This window comes from Tyto alba, unplaced genomic scaffold (genome assembly GCF_018691265.1).
Source record: "Tyto alba isolate M040663 unplaced genomic scaffold, T.alba_DEE_v4.0 Super-Scaffold_14, whole genome shotgun sequence".
NCBI lineage: Eukaryota > Metazoa > Chordata > Aves > Strigiformes > Tytonidae > Tyto > Tyto alba.
The window spans coordinates 49,476,813-49,494,501 of record NW_024881276.1 but is presented as its reverse complement, the minus strand read 5'-3'; positions in this window follow the sequence as shown (position 1 = coordinate 49,494,501).

Here is a 17,689-nt window from a genome sequence, read left to right as displayed (position 1 = left end):
TTTGCTAGGTTCAGGTCTGACCAGCCGATTTCATGAGGAAGCTTACGAATTCTATTGAAAGAACAGCAAACCTGCCAAGAAATTGTGGAGGGAGCGGCTGATGCTGGCCTGACTCTCCCCCTCAATTCCCCGATTCCCGCTAAATCCGCGGCCGGGCCGGGCCGGGCCGGGCCCCGCCTGTGGGGGCGCGGGGGGCGGCGGCGGGCTCGGAGCTCCCCCCGCTGGTCAGCGCCGCCCGGGCTCGCCGCGGCGGCCGGGGGGGCCGGGGGGGCCGGGGCCGGGGGGGCCGGGGGGGCCGGGGGGGCCGGGGCCGGGGGGGCCGGGGGGGCCGGGGCCGGGGGGGGCCGGGGGGGCCGGGGCCGCCTCACCAATCTCCTGCAGTGCTTCTGCCCAGGGTGGTAACGGCCGCGCTCTTGGAGCCCAGGAAAAAGCTGTGTGCCCTACCTACTTGGTGGATTCCTGTATTGAATAGCAGTATGTTCTAGGAGGAAAACGGGGAGGCGGCAGGTCTTTTTGTTTTTTTGTTTTTTTTTTTTTTTTATTTTATTTTTTCCTTCAAGATTCTTCTTTCCTGCAGGGCAGGTAAAGGCGAATGTTGTAGGGCGTTCACACAGAAAGTTTTTTTGTCTCTAAAGGGACCCGATGGCTCACAGGGGATTGTTCTGTGGCGTCACTCTCATTTACGGATGCCTTTCCCCTCTTGCTCCCCTGCACAAGCACACCCATGACCCGTGGATTCCCACCAAGGTGTCTTGGTGTGGGGTCACACCAGGTTAGTGAACAGATTTGTCTGATGTGTCACCTTGTCAACAAAACTCACCTACTGGTACACAAAATTGCTTGCTGGGGGGCAGAGATGCAGGGAAATAGAGTTAGGGAGGATGGAAATCTCTTTAAAAGTCAGAAGTAAAGTTTGCTAATGGATTTTACCAGACAACGCAAACAAGTTCGTTGCAGCACCGGCTCCATTCTCTGCATCACTGAGGCAGCTCTTTCACAAGCTGCATCTTTATGCAGAGAAGCTGTGCTGCCCAGGCTGACTGTTGATATCAGGTCTACAGTAAGAGCCTCTCAGCATCCGACATCTCCAGAGGCTTTACTGTTTCACCTTTTACAGGGGCTGTGGTCTGTTTATCTCTATTGATTCTCTTGAAGTTTTCCGTTCTTCAGCCAAAGCAGTTTTTCAAAATTCCTCCCTTATCTGCTAATTAACCCTTTTCCTCATCAGGCATCAGTAAGACTCATAAAATATATTTTTTTTTTTTCCCTGAACTGCTTTTGTTTCCCTACATGCTTTGAATTTTCTATTTTCTGCTGATAAATTGCTTTTCCCTGTTTCCATCCTCCTCTTAGTTTCACTCTTTTGATTGGTCCCACATTCTCCAAAAATTCCTTTCAGTTACAGTATCAACTGGGGAAAGGGAAGAAAAAAAAAAAAAGTAGCTAACAGCTGAAAGTTGTCCTTTCTCTCAGCTTTGCCAAGAAACTGCTTACAGCCTCCTGGCTCCATTCACAGACTACCATTTAATGACCTTTCCAAGGGTTGAGTACTAACAGGGATTGGTATTCATGTACAGAACATTTTCAACCACTGTATCCTGAAATGTGAATTACAGCATTTTGTATTCCAAGATACAAGTTAAACATTTTTATTTGTCAAAGTACAGCACCTCAACTCACTTGAGACAAAGTATTTTTTTCTGAGGATGTACTTTATCAAAATGTCCTCCTCCGTGGGACAGAAAATTTCAGTGAAGTTGCCAAGGACTAAACGCTTTCCCCCTCTCCAATTCGTACTGTGTTTGATATTATCTTGGCTGCGATTTCATCAGAAACCCTGAGCAAAACAGTGTGGTAAGGCAGTGAGTAGAAGACCTTCACAGGAAAATTAAATGACACAAGAAGTGGCATTAGAGATTTGTAATGAGGGGGCTGCTGAGAGAGTGTCAGCAGCATAAATGTCAGGGAACAAGCATGCTGTGAGAGGTGTGATTGCTCAAATGAGCGTTCAACATTCACGGTTATGAAAGGCTCCTGTGCCATTTTCCATAAAAGCAGCGATGTTAAAATCCAATGATCCACCAAATTCTTTCACTCTTCTCATCACATAAAGTTCCTTATCTAGTTGCAATTTGATATGCAATTCTTCCTTCTTTTTGTTTTATGCACAAAAGAGTTCTCATCTCAGCACTGCAGAAAAGGCGAATTTGTTCCCATGAACCTGATTAAATTTCCTAAACAAAACATGTCTTGGACAATAATGGTGACTTTAGGGGAAGCTGGGTTTTAATATGCTTTTCCACGTGCTAGTTTTAAAAAATAGAAAACGCGATGTAGTCTAAATAACTCCAGTTGGTGAAAACTAGAATTTGATTATCCAAAAGAATTAGCTGTCATCTCAGTGAAGCGGTTTGGAAAATGGCTGTATTTTCAGTTCAGAAGAATTTGAGTGGCTTTGCAGCCTAACTCCTCGGTTTTAGGTCACCTCTAAACTCAGGTTGCAGGAACTCCCTTTCTGGATGAAGGGCACATTAAAAATGTTGCATTCTTAGCATGCACGGTGAACTCTATAGCCATGACAGTCTCCAGTAAACCCTGCCATCAGCAACCGCTTTAATGTGTCCCCAAGTCTTGCACTGCAATTTTCCTTGACCTTTACAGGCCTTCTCTGTTAGGTGACTGATTTTGCTGGTCCACACAATAGTTGATTAAGTGAAGTGCCACTGGAAAGTGAAAATCTTCGTTTCATCTTCTGTAGGTGCAATACTGAAAGTTTCAGTTTGTGACCTGGATGTTCCCTAGCCAAAAGACACAGCTATGGGGGTGCTTATACCACCCAGGACAATCCCTCCTCGCTCTCTGTGTCTTGCAGAAGACAAGCCTGATGAAGGACCCTTGCAAGAGGCAAGTGAAGCATTCATCCCCGTTCTCTCAGAAGCTGAGAGATTTACATGGGTAGATAAATGGGGGCTCAAGGTAGCCGCTAAGAGCAGCTCCGCTTCCATTTTGCTGTGGAAAAAAATCGGTCCTGTTCCTCCCCTCTGTCCTCCTGTTCCCCCTCACCACACCAAATCTGGCCCAAGGGGAACCCTGCAGCTGGCCTGGGAAGGGAGAGAGGGCTCCCCAGGGCCAGGCCCACCAGCCACCCTGGCAGCCTGGCAGCGGGAACCCTCAGTGCCTAGGGTAGGGGCACACCCAGGTAATGCTGGATGAATAAGAGGGCTTGGTTTAGTGCTGCACTGCTAAAAAACTCTGTAGCTGACACATGAAGCTGGGAATAAGGGCAGCTGGGGAGAAGAAAACCAGAAATCACTCTGGCCCAAAAAGAAACATTTTGTTCTGCTGCATCCTACTTATTTTTGGTGCATAGATAAAGGGAATATGATTTTTTTTTCAAGCTTTTTCCTTCAGTTTATGTCATCTTTAAATCAAATTAATGTTAAGATGAATAGGATTACAACTGAAAAGTGAAAAACTGGAGAGCTCTGGAATTGATAATAGTAATGAAAAAAATATTTCTGAAACAAGGACTTTATGCTGCTAGCATCTAAACTAAATACTTCAAGGCTTTTGAAATCCACATGCACCCACATTTCTTATGGGACAAATTCTGAGTTCAATCATGTTTTAAGGTCATCCCATCCTTCATTGTGTTTACTGTTTGTTAAATACAAGTGCCAAATTGAGTAGGGAAATTATCACAGAATAGTGGATATAGAATGATGCTGCGAAAAGAGAGAGTAAGCTTGGTCTTAAGACTGAAATATATGTAATTGCTGCATTGACTGGACAAATAACAGGGAGCATGAAATTAATTATCACATGGGGGCTACTAGTGAAAAGCAAAAAGCTTTACATTGTCAGTTAAGCTGAAGAGCTCCTATGTCAGGGGCTCAAATCACTTGGCTGTACAAATCTGGGAGAGCCAGCAATGCTTGGTCAGGCACATAGGAGGTAAAGCAAGAAATAACATCCAAAAGTTCACTGCAATCTCTGGCCTTAATATCATGGTCCTTTTTTTATTGGTTTAAAATCCTCCTATTTTTGCTGGTATCAGTAATTCTCTTTCACTAACACATTGGTATTACCTATCATAGGGAACATAACTCAAGTGACCTAATTTTTGGCAGTTATAAGGGTTGCAACAGAAAGTATTACTTTTATTTCACACCATTAGGTCAAATTAATTTTATCAGCTGGAATTCATGCTGGTGACCAGGGCATGTGAAAAGCTTCCTCGTGCTCCTGCTTGGCTTATGAAGGAAAAAAATAATAATCTCTTCTCGTTAAGACTGATGCTTGTTGTAGGGGCAACGCTTTACTTAGATTTCTCCATGACATTTTTCTTGAACGGTCCACAGTATACTGTGGGCAATGAAACAAAACTAAGTGAGCCTCTTGTTTACACTTCTTCCTCTCCTTTGTCAGGTTATTGCTCCCTTCTGCACCTAACTTTGTTTTCCTGTTTTCTCTTTCAAATTGTCCCCTATGAATCCTTTTTCTCCTCACAAATCTTCTGTGGTCTGCCTTCTTTTTTCACTTCTGTACTAATCATATCTTTAAGATGTTTTGGTGGTAAAGATGCAGTTGTATGGTCTAAAGACTTGTGTAATTAAGCAGTCAGAGCTTGCACCCTGAAATAAATGGATCTCTGCTAAGTTGCTTGGCTCTCAGTGATAGTTGAATGCTGATATTACTCAGCTAAGGAACCACTGGTAGCGATTTACCTTTCTGAAACACTCTGGAAATGTGAACGGTGATGAGAATGTGCTCAAGTAGCACTGAGAGCAGTGGGAGCCAGTTCCAAGGAAGACAGACAGAATATATCGTCATTTTTATTACAATAGATGATTCGTATTTTTAATATCCTACAGTTAACTCAGGCAGAGATGACTAGCTACGATACTCCACATCACAGAAATTTGAGGAATGAGTCCTGCACTCCAGGTAAAAGTGAAACATATGAGATACAGTTTTTAAACAGAGTCGAAAAAGAAAATGAACATACAGAAAAATGTGCATATGTTCTGAAGCTAAAGGGCAAATTTGCCTATGTGCAAGTGGCTGCATGATATCCTGATCAGGGCTTATGATGGGGTGTAAGGGAAAATGTCAAGAGAGAGGCTTTTAGAAAACCAGAATTAACTTTCAAAAAAGCATGGTGATTTGACAAGGAGAGGCAATCACAAGGACAAAACTGAGAGGAGAACAATGTTCTGACATGGGGGTCACTGCAGAAAGTCCAGAAAGGAGATGTGGATGGAAAGTGAGATAAACCTCAAAGTCTTGAGTTCACAAGAGCAACTTGCAGGACTGCCTGGATTGGGACAAGCAGCAAAAAGCCATATACTCTGAAAAACATCCAAGCATTACTCTGCGGTACATTAACTTCCACAAATTTGCAAACACTAGCTGACCATGAATAGCTTGGATGAGAGGACATCACCAGCACCATTTGTGCAAGGTAATCCTTCACAAGAGCAACAGATTTTAGCAGAAATGAGCTCTTAGCTTGAAAGCAAATGGAGCATTTATTAATTTTGAGCTGTACACAGGTGTACAAGCCAGTGTTTTGTCAGAGACAGTGATAGTAGCAAGGAAAGAAGAGCCCAGATAAGACAAATGGATAGAATTCAGGTTTGCAGTTGTGATCTTATTGCCCTTAAGAGAGTGAGGGGAGTAAATGTATGAGTAAATAACATATTGCAAAGGTACAATTTGTAATAATACCAGGGACAAAAATATCCTTTACTGATTTTAAAACGTGTCAAGTTCTTCATTTTATGCAGTGGTGCTTCACCTTAGAAGAAAGTGATGAAGCTTGAAGAAGGGGCTTAGGATGCTTTCCCAGGGGAGAAGAAAGCATTCAGCAGAATACAAAATACAGCTGAAAGGCCAACTCTTCACTGTCCAACGGAGGAGCAAAGAAAGGAGCTGGCTAAGCTTATCACTGTAGGAAAAAAGAGAGCAAGGAGCAGAATAATCAGAAGACACCCACTTTCTGTAGAAAAAAACCCAATCATTTCACTAAGCAATAGGATGAAGGAATCTCATAAGTTATGCCTCTTGGTTAAATGTTTTTTTAAGTGAAATATACAAATGAAATATGCATTCTGCTGTCTCTGCAAGCACCAAGAACATTTTCATCTGATTCTCCTATCAGCTCTCCTCTGCACAATATCAGAAAAATGTGGGCTGCTACATTTGGCTATAGAATCGCCTGAAAAGATAAAAATACTTGGGGAGAAGTGAACTTTCAAAACTGCTAATCCCAGTTGTTCTTCTCTGCTCTGTCTTATATGAAACCTGTAGGAGCTAAATCCTCGTCCTTATTCTGTAATTTTTGTTGAGCATGCCAAAGCACACACACTGCCAGGGTGTCACAGTATGGCTGGTTCTGCTAATCCTTTTCCTTTAGATTGATTAAACAGAAATCCAACAGCAACAACAAGTAAACCAAGCAACAGCAAAGTAAAAATGGAACATAAGCAGATCCTAGGTAGGTTTCTATAGCTGGCCCATCCAAGTATTTGTGGCAAATGTCTTTAGAGAAGCAGAGCACATGTGGCACGTAAGTAGCGTGGCCTTTGAGAGACACTGCTTCTTGCAACTATTTTTAGACTTTGTCTGATACCAGGTGATTTGCGGTGGAGTATGTAATATGGGATTTGATGCGATTAGTAGAGTAGTTACTGTAGTTCAACCAGACGAAAAGATATCATGGTTGTTTTATTTATAATGCAGATTTCATTCTTGGGTATATGTTTGACCCCTTTTGTTGTCTATTTGCTGACCTCTTCACCTAATTTGTTGTATTTGCTAAATATATGACTAGGTGTAAACTATCAGCAGTGTAATCACAAAGCCTAAGTAACACAAAAGACAAGTAAACATGCAGTACTGCATTTCACGTATTAGTGAATAAACCCAACATCTTCTAATTTTACAGGCATCTAATTTTTTTTCTGCAGGTTTGCCATTATTTCTGCAATATTTTTCTGTGCTTTCTGGCTAAGATAGCCACTTAGAGTTATTTAGCTCAGCTCTACAAAAGTGAGTTTTCCAAGTGGCATTAATGTGATAAAAATGAGGAATCCTATTATTTTCTCCTCTTCTTTTTCTGCCAAATTACTTTTTGAACCCAGGTAATTTTTTTTTTTTTAAATCAATAGCATTCTGTGCCAAGGAAGTTCCCTAGACATTATGTGACAAACATAATACATGTTTTGAACTTGCCACCTACAAGTTTTCTTTGACACCCTCTAGTTCTTTTTCACAAGGGAGGATGAATGAATCTTCCCCCTTCATCCTTACTTAGTTTCTGCTGGGTGAGCAACATTACCCTGCCTTACCTGCTTAATGTTCTTTGAATATAGATTAAAGTAGGTAGCAAAGGGAGTTACGTGTCATGCAGTAGTGCATTCTTAAAGTAATGTGTGGGAAGAAGGGAGATAGCCTGAAGTTTTCTGCTCCTGCTAATTGCCTTCTTTATCAGTTTACTGCAACTTGTTCCACACCCTGCAGTCTGTATTCATGCTGCCATAGAAGTGAGCCAGAAGTATTTCAGTGTGAAAGGCCTTCTGGTGTGTGGTAGAGCTCAATTATTTGCCCTGCCTTTTTAGAAGATAAAAGCTGCTAACTAGATTACCTTATTTTTATTCTGCAGCTGTGATAGCCTTCGCTGTCTTTCAAGACCATTAACCAATTTTCCAATCCAGAAGCAGGGCACAGATGTAGAGAATTTTCTGTCCTCAGCTCATGGATTCCTCAACCTTAAGAACCAGATTAAAGCCATCAGTTACAAATGAGAAATGCAGATAAGTCTTCAAAAGTTTGGTGCTCTAATAATGGGCCTTTTATCTAGTGACGAGCCTGAAGCCTTGCTGCTCTTTTCTAGCACTGTCTTTGCGTGTCTCTGTAATCAGGTATTTGCTCTTACATTTCTGTCTTAGACTCAGACTGGCTCTGGTCATATCCCACGAGGGGTTTTGAATGAATTGGTGGCTTTTCTACCTCTGTTATAGGGGTGCAGCTTCATCAGCTTTGTTTGGCAAATGGTGGGGTCGCAGCCAGTTTTATACTTGAGTTGAGACTTTTTTGGTTTTTCTATGTATTTATTAACATCAAAGCATTTTATAAGAAAGGGTAATTGAAATGTTGTAATGTGGTCTTTTAGGTTCTTAGAGAGCCTTTAATTAGTATGTGCAGAAAAAGATGTGAGAAATTAATAAAGTTGTTTTCATGGCTTGTTTTAGGATGGACGTGTACTTGAGACTTGCACTTTCCCTGAGAACCTTCTGCTGATCCTCTTCCAAAGCGTGGTGAGCCCTATGGAGAAACTGGAGTAGATACTTTACTTTGTTCTACATAGGCATGCAACCTGATGTGAGGTATCTTGATCATCTGTTAAACAGAGAGCAGAGCTTCAACTCTCAACTAGATATTTTACTTCCAAACTTTTTGATAATATATTTCAGAAATAAGAAGTCTAACTACTGAATCCTATGGCTTTCTTTAGTGTTATATAACCCTCCTCTCCCCATGCACAGAATAGAAGTATTTAGTACTAATCACACTTTTAATTATTGTTCTTTCAGCTTATAAGCGAGTCTTTAAAAGTTTTAGATAACATTATGACACGTTACTTGGTACTGCATGATAAAATCCTTGTTAATTGCCAGTTTCCAAATGTTACTCTCCATGCTTACTTTATCTTCACCCTTTCTGTGTGATCAGTATGTATCAAGGGAAGCACATAGAATTTGAGGTGGTAATGGAAGAATAAGTTATTTTTCTTTGTCCTGATTTAAGGGGGTCAGAGCTAATTTTTCTCCTTAATAGCTAGAATAGTGCAGTTCCTTAAGGAAACTGTGTCTGTGCTTGTTACGCTTCCTACACCCACAGACCTGAAGAAAGAAATAGGTGCTCAAAAGGTATTGGCCTTGGAGAAAAATCTTGCAGTAAGGAAAAAGAATTGTGATAAGGAGTGGGCTGTAAATTGCAGGAGTACATTAAATGAATCAGGTCAAATAAGGGGTACTGTTAGAAATTCTGGTTGAAGACAACAGAGGTAAGCTTGGGGTAACCATTAGGCAGTTGTCCAGAGCTAATTAAGTTACCCAAGAATGATGCCTAGTGAGAAGGGGTTAAAGCCATTTTACTTAAAAAGACAAAAGTTGTCAGAAATATTTTGCTAGAGATATTGATTGTTTTGACTTTCTGATTTTCTTGCAGTAATGTCCCAAAAGTCCCATTTTGATCAAGTAGAATCAGTTGTATTCTTTCTTTTAATTACTTCACTGATGTTACTTGTGGGTAGAGGTTCTTTGTTGTTGAGAGCTAGCAAATACTGTAATCACATACTATGAAGTCACCATCTTTCCACGAGCAAATTATGTAAGTTCTTATGTGGCCTCCATTACCAAAAAAACCTGTGCCCCAAGTTAATCACTTGTTACGCTCAGTGCTGTTAAGTACTTCTGACTGGTGTCTCTGGATTTCACTGAACGTTACCAAACACTGGCAGCATAAGAGTGATGAGAAAGTACAAGCAGCAAAAGGTTTGTCCACAGTCAACATACGTAGATGTTCAGAGACTAATGGTAAATGTGGTGGTTAAAATCTGTGGTTGCTTATACTCAGTGTCCCTGGGGAAGGAAGGCAAAGTGAGGACAATGGAGTAGATAGTGTGCTTTTTAAGTGACATGAGTATTTTTTCTTCAGCTTTTTTCTCTCCTTTACTGTCATGAAAGTGAAAATAAACTCTCATTGCTGTAAATGATTATAGGTCCATAATGCAGGGATTGGCACTTCTGTCACACAAAGCACAGCCAGAGTTAGATAAAGACCTCGTTCACTTGTAGACTTTTATGCTGAGACTATAGAGGGAAATTTGGGTATGGAAGGCAGTTCAAAGGATGGTAGTAAGGCGCAGGATCAATTTTGCAAGTTTGTACTTTGAGGAAAACTCAAGGTGCTCTTATGCTACAGGTGATGTTACTTGGGGTTGGATTTTTGACTGGTAATCATAGAATAATTTAGGCTAGAAAAGACCCTTAAGATAACCATGTAAAAGGGCAAACCTATCACTGCCAAGTCCACCACTAAACCATGTCCTTAAGTGCCACATCTACAAGTCTTTTAAAAGACCTCCAGAGATGATGACTCAACCACTTTCCTGGTCAGCCTGTTCCAGTGTCTGACAACCCTTTTGGTGAAGAAATTCTTCCTAATATCCAATCTATACCTCCTCTGGTGCAACTTGAGGCCGCTTCCTCTTGTCCTATTGTTTGTCATCTGGGAGAAGAGAATGGCACCCACCTCATTAAAACCTCCTTTCAGGTAGCTGTAGAGAGCAATAAGGTCTTCCCTCAGCCTCCTTTCCTCCAGACTAAACAAAGATACTTGCCTCATCTGCTCCTCATAAGACTTGTTCTCTAGACTCTTCACCAGCTCTATTGCTCTTCTTTGGATGTGATCCAGCACCTCAATGTCTGTCTTGTAGTGAGGGACCCAAAACTGAACACAATATTCAAGGTGTGAACTCACTTCCCTAGTCCTGTTGGCCACACTATTTCTGATACAAGCCAGGATTCTATTGGCCTTCTTGGCCACCTGGGCACACTGCTGGCTCATATTCTTCCAGCCATTGACCAACACACCCAGGTTGTTTTCCTCCAGGCAGCTTTCCAGCCACTCTTCCCCAGGCCTGTAACGTTGAATGTGGTGGTTGTGACCCAAGTGTAAGACCTGGCTCTTGGCCTTATACAACTGGCCTTGGCCCATAGATCCAGCCTGTCCAGATCCCTCTGTGAAGCCTTTCTACCCTCAAGCAGATCAGCACACCCACTCAACTTGGTGTCATCTGAAAACTGACTGAAGGTGTGCTCGATCCCCTTATCCAGATCATTGATAAAGATATTAAACAAAATATATTCCAGGTGGCTTGAAAATTACTGTTAAAAATAAAAAAATCAGAAACATTGAGGAAGTACTTGTACTCTGACAGATATACCGGCTGAAGGAAGGGGTTTGAGGTAGCCAGTCTATCTTATTATCCCAAGGAAATGCTAGAAAACAAATGACTGATTTAGATCTGCATGTTGTCCCTACTCATTTCAGCATCTGAGCTGTAGAGTAGGAGAAGGCTGAGCAAGTTCTAAACAAATGCAGGTGTAATCAGAGATAAGTAAAAAAGCAATAGTTAATAAAATGCTCTACTGAAATCTTTTTCTTTTCCCTCTCCCAACATCCTCTACAGACATCTCTGCAGCCACTCCCCTCTCTGTGAACACCATATGTCTCATGTTTTTTACAAGTTGTATTTTGTGCTACATTTTAGTTAACTAGCCTGGAAGGGTAGGAAATACAGGGTTTGATTCTTTTTTTCTGTACTTATTAAAAAATTCAGGGCACTTTGTCTTCTATTTCTGCAAGAACATGAAATAGCCTAAAGACTTTAAATACCTGGGTTTCTTGGAGGCAATACGTTATTCACATCTTCCCCTATGTCTGTATGGAGGGCATTCCTAGGAGAGAGTGGTATGTCTGTATTGTAGCTGCCAAAATAGCTAGTGCCACTGGCAGCTGGCTGAGTTTGAGCAACAGTAATGTGTGCTGGGGTTTAAACTTTACTTAGCTGTCTTTATTATAAAGAAAAAAAAGAGAGACAAAAGGTGGGGTTGGGGAGGAGGGAAGCTGTTAAGTTCTTCTTAGCTCCTCTCCATAGATTCATACTAAGCACAGAGGAGGATGACTTTCAGTCAGTTGAAAGTGCAATGCATGAATATGAATACCAGTATCTACATGGTTTTCAGCCTCCTTGTATGAAATGTGACATCCTATGTATCTTCTCAGCTTCCAGAATTTGGATTCAGGAACAAAACATTGCTAGCACCATAAGTGGTAATGTGATGAGATCAGACAGACTGTACAAGAGTAATTGTTTTTGAGACACCAACCCGAAGACTAACAGTTATATATGGCAGAGAAAAGACTCTTCTCTGGGGAGATTTTTATTACTTATGTAGGTTGCTAGCACATCTGAACAGAACTGAAAAAGTGGTTTGGTTGGCAGTGGCAGTAGGGAGGTCTGGTTCCTGGTGGCTTGGAGTCCCATGGTAGGATTTTTTTTTTTTTTTTTTTGTCATAGTTAATAAAGATTTGAGTGCAGACAGAAACTTTTCTCAAATTGGGACACTTGGCACTTCTCTATCCTCTGTAAATTCCTTGAGTCTTAGTATGAATTGAGATCACACTGCAACATACTCAGTGCAGGCAATGGATAGCCTTTCATCTATTCCTAACTACCTGTTTCCAGTAATTTTAGAAAATTTGACCTCCAGAATGTTGAGACCTACTTCAAAGACCTTTACTCTCTGTCCAGTACTTCTGAAATTGGCTTAAAAGTTATTTAATTGAATGAGGGAGACAGATAAAAGCACACACATACTCACATGCAGAATCTGAGCTTGATCAAACTAGGCTAAAAGCAAACACCAGTTTTAACTTTTCCTTGTCCATGTATACTTAGAATTTTATGATCTCTTATGTTAGAAAGCTGTGTTTCATAATCTAAACTAGAGTTGTTCTGTTTTGAAAAGTGATTGTACAAACAGCTTCATGGAATACCTGTTTTTATGCTCTACTGATTACCAAAGCAATGTGATAATATTGAAGTCTTCAGCAGTAATAAAGATTTTGCAGCCTGAATAGGTTAAGTCCTGCAGGAAAACCTCAGAAAGTCAAGGTTGAACTTTCACTGATTCAAGATTGAACAGTTAACTGTTCTTACTCTTGAACATGTTGTGCATGGTTTGACACTATTACATTCACAGTCAAATAAAAATTAAACTAAATTTTAAATAGTCATCCAGTACTTGTACTTCCCTTCCTTTTAAACTCTTTCATTGATTTAATGGATAGGAATATTTCTTCTCTCTACTACTTGTGCCCCCCCATCATTTGAAATACTTTCTGATGCTTTACAAATTGCAGGTAGTTTGAACACCACACAATCAGATCCTCTGGTTTAGAGATCAGTCTGTTCATCCCAGGCTGTGTTTGTTCTTCAGCATTGACTGAAATAATGACAAAAACTCACTCTGCCAAAGACGGCTTCCAATACTTGGTGGAACCACATCTGTGCTTATAACAAGGTTGCCTGATATATTAAGAGCAAAATGGAAAATCAGAAGAAAAGAGGACAAGGTGGTTAACACTACTACCATAATAGTGTTAAAATCATTCTTAACAGTCTTCTAAATACAAACATTAAATAAACCATTATTTCTAAAGCACTTTCTAAAGCACAATGGGTTTTGGCAATTAAAAAAGAAAGCAATATGTAGTAATCTTAAATGATCTGTAATCCAAATCACTCCCATAGAGATATTGCACTAAGAAAGCTATTTTCAAGTGTCATCATATTCATAGACATTCTCATTTAAAACTTGCTTAGATTTTAATGAAATAAAAGTTGACTGTATTTTTTGCTCAAGACTATTTAAAGGTTCTTCTTTCTGTTTTTTAAAAAAAAAAACAAAAACAAAAAAAAAAAAAACACAAAAAAACCCAGCTAATAACCAACCAAACAAAACCAACCCTACTCTTACCCCTCTGTTTTTATTTTTAATTTTAGTTATTATTAGGAATCAGAAATTGGAAATAAATCTTACTTTCAGGTTAAACCCAGCACAGAGCAGAAAATATATGTAATTTATTTTGGATGTCTTCTGATAAATGACTACCCCAAAAGGACTTTGAGTGCCTTAGTCAGTTACAATCCTGATGACCTATTTTGAGAAGATTGCTAGAAGAAAGTTTGCTTAGTCTCTGTTCTGTGTAGCTCATTCATGGGCTCCTGTGGCAGTTTGGGTTGAACCCTGGATGCTTCGGTTATTAAGACTGCAAAAAATAAAGAGGATTTTAAGAGTACACAAACTAAAAAGTAGACAATTACCTCAAGTCCATTTTAAGAGCCACTAAAATATGCCTCTCCTTGGTATAGCTCTAAAGGGAAAGGATATTATTGTGAACTGGGATTCAGTCAAAGCAGCTGAGATAAAGCTCATTTTGCCATTACATGAAATCCTTATACCTTTTTGTACCTGTCCCTTTCACTCTGCTCTGTGCTAGTTGTGCTTGCAAAATCTTATCTAAAAAGTATGTCCTGCTTTCAGGGAATAGGACATGTAGTACCAGTGGGGATTAATTAATGCTGCCTGCTAATCTAACAGTTCCTGTTAACATGGAATAAGGTAAGAGGCTTTCTGAAAGGACAATTGTTGTTCCTTCATGTCAGCAACCTGTCTTAGTTTCATTCTGGGGATGACAAACCCCAAACAACTTGATGGATGCTTTTCCAGAGCTTCCCCTGATCATATTTGTTATTTTGCTACTACAGATTCAGATGTGATAAAGAAAATCAGGATTTGTGCTGGAAATATTCATGCCACATAAGGGGAAAATTTCTATAATGTTTGGTAAAAGAAAGCACTTGGGAACCAAGTTCCAGTTCAGGTTGCTCTGTCATTAAGGGCCTGGGAAATACTTGCATTAAATTGCAGCCAGAGATGAGTGGACTTGTGCAAGTAGCAGGTCTCACTGGAGCTGGTGAATCTCTACACCACCTTTGAGGATTACAGTCCACAGCAGCCAGAACTCTGAGTGGTGGATTTATTACTTCCAGTGCCAGTCTTTCTCAGTGATACTTTTCATAAGTGAGAGTCATAGCCTTGCCCCTGTATCTGCCCTGCTTTCTCACACCTCTTCGGTTTCATCTGGAACCTGCATAGGTCCCCCCTGTAAAGGGGGATAGGAATTGGAGTAAGGTTATTCTGTGCCAGAGAAGCACAAGGTGGGAGTCCTCCTTTAACCCCCTTCTATATCTGCATACCAGTGTCTTGCTGACAATGGTTCTCTGCATGCAACTCTTTCTCTAGAGAGTACAAATGTTCTCATGTATCTTTTGCTCAGATACAGCTGTTTGTAGGTAAAGTATCTTGTTCTGAAGAGACTTTTTCTCTGCTGTCAGATCAAATTATGTTGATGGCTCTAGTCATGAAGTCTTCTGGGAGACAAATGAAATTTTCTTCTGAGTACAAGAAGACTGTCTTGTAGTCAAGAACATCAAGTGCTTCTATACGGTGGTATCCAACATAGCGCAGGCTTTTTCTTAAAGAGAATAACTGTGTAGAAAGAGTTGGAATATGTTGAGTTTCCAATAATCATCACTGTGCATTGTAATTGGAGATGTCGAAATCCAGCAGTCTGGGCTTTCTTCCATTTCCAACAGCACATTCCTGGTTTAAGATAACAGGTTTTTGTGGGTCCTTGGACAAAGACCGTGTCACATTTGCCTAGATTCACTTGGGTTTATTAAACAAAATTTTACAAAATTTCACTTACAGAGTCCAGTTCTCTCTTCTGATAAGCCAGTGGCTATTTGGGAGAAGAATGGCTATGGTGTGTGCTCTGATATTTAAGACGAAGATATAGGATTTATGTATGAAGTTTGTTTGGTGGGGCTGTGGGAACAATACAGGTAATACTACTAGGAGGCAGGTGTTTCAGTGTAATTTAATACTATGGAAATTAATTCAATATTCATCATTATCCACAGAGCATCTCCAGAGGTTTTTGCAGTAATGTCACAGCAAATCTATTCAGCTCTTAAGAAAAGAGAGACCATGCTCACAGCTGATCTAATTTATATTAATACTTTGCATAACAGAAGTTATTTCATGAGATCTGGAGGTATTACGTCAACAATTAGTTAAAGAGTACATACTTTATTACCTTATCTCATTTACTGAGGGTTGGTTCTCATCTATTTGTAAATTTTGCAGGCTTACGAAGCTTAAAGATCTATTTTCAAAATGGTAGATCTTGCTAAACTATGTCCCTACAAAAGACTAATTATTTTGAGGTTTTTCTCATACAAAACAAGAAAACTAAAATACTGATAGGTTGGTGATTTTTGCTGCTTAAATTTACATATGTAAATTTCCCTAGGTAACAAAAATATATTCAAGATTTAAATTCTCAGTGCTAATGCTAACAATAGATACATTTACTGCAGTGTGATTATACTGTATAGGCTTAACATCTAAAAAAAAACACTTGGGTCTCTTATGTGGTTTCATAAATATGAATTACTTGTGATAGAATTCATCAAAGAATTGTAGAGTAAAAATAGTTTCAGTATCAGCATCAGGACTGTATTTCATTCCTTGCTCTCATACAGTCCAAATGCCACCATTCTGCAACTCAGAACTTCTAAGTACTTATTTCCTTAAATATTGGAGAACATTAAAACATGTAAGACCATGGGGATGGCTTTCCTGAGTCTAACTGAATAGGCATTCAGCCTAACACCTTGTCTTCAACCAAGGCAATGCAAAATGCACTTTCTGATGTCTGTTTTGAAAATGGGGAGTGATCCAAATGAATTGCTCTTAATTCTCCTTGCAATAGTGACATCCTGTAGAGTGGGAAAACTGTAACCCCAATCAACATTTGGCCTAAATATGACAGTATGGTACGTCAAACTGAGGATGGAGCTGATAAATTGTGTGAGAATTACAAAGGCTTGTCAGATATAGGTCATAAACTGGAGGAATACTGCTACAGTAATAGGTTTGTGTCACTAATATTCTTATCAATAGAAGAATATGGAAGGAGATCAGAGTCAAGTGGGCTTGTTTCTTATACAAAGGATACTTTGTAGAAACATGCTTGCAGCTTCTTAACACGTACCCAGATTTTTAATCTAGCAAGAAGATTCCAAGGGGAGGGTGTAGCTGCCAGCAGCTTGGGGTACTTTGAGGCTGCAGATCCCTGAGCGTGTATTTGTGCAGTCAGCGAAGGCTGTGCCTCTGTGACCCCACTCTAACTGGTGCCCTACCTACCTACCCTGTTTGACACCGACCACAGGGTGTCTGTGTAAGTTCTGGTTGCATCTAATGTGACAATCCTGCAGTGTAAAAGGACTTGAGGAGCTATGCGTTATTTGCCTTTAAGGTGTCTTGGTGCAACTAGAACAATGATAAATGTGTTCAGCTGCATGTATTGAAACTGTTCAAATGTTAGGGAAACATGGGAAAGCAGCTTCCCAACATCTTTAAACATCACGTTTTGGAATAGCTCATTCAAACACCCGTGAGATGAGACGCTGGACTTCATTTTGCCCTCCAGGAAATGGCACAACAGAGTAGTGTGTAGGAAGTGGGCCACACAGTAATGAAGTAATGTGCCAGGAGAATGATATAGAAAATGAACACTGCAGTAATAAATAATAGGGGAATTGTTATTAGAGGAAGCTACAATCTCTATTTTTCTTAATAAAATTAGTTACCGACCTCTGACTAGACATTTTACAAGTTATAGCAATAACAAATAGTTTGCTATTTGAAGTGGGTGGCTATCAATTTTATTTTGTTGCCTTAGAAAGAACATCTGGTGAAGATACATTTACAGACAGATAATGATGTTAGTATCAAACCTTATCGGAAGTGATTGCATTCCAGCAATTAAATTAGATTTCCCTGAAGCAGGATAATTGAACTACAATGCAGTGTTTTGCCAAGATTTAGTCTCTTCTGTAAATCTACTCATGTCAGCTCTGTAGCCTTTCTGATGATTCTGAAAGATTTAGGGATCTCCAAAATTATAACTTTGTGTATATTTG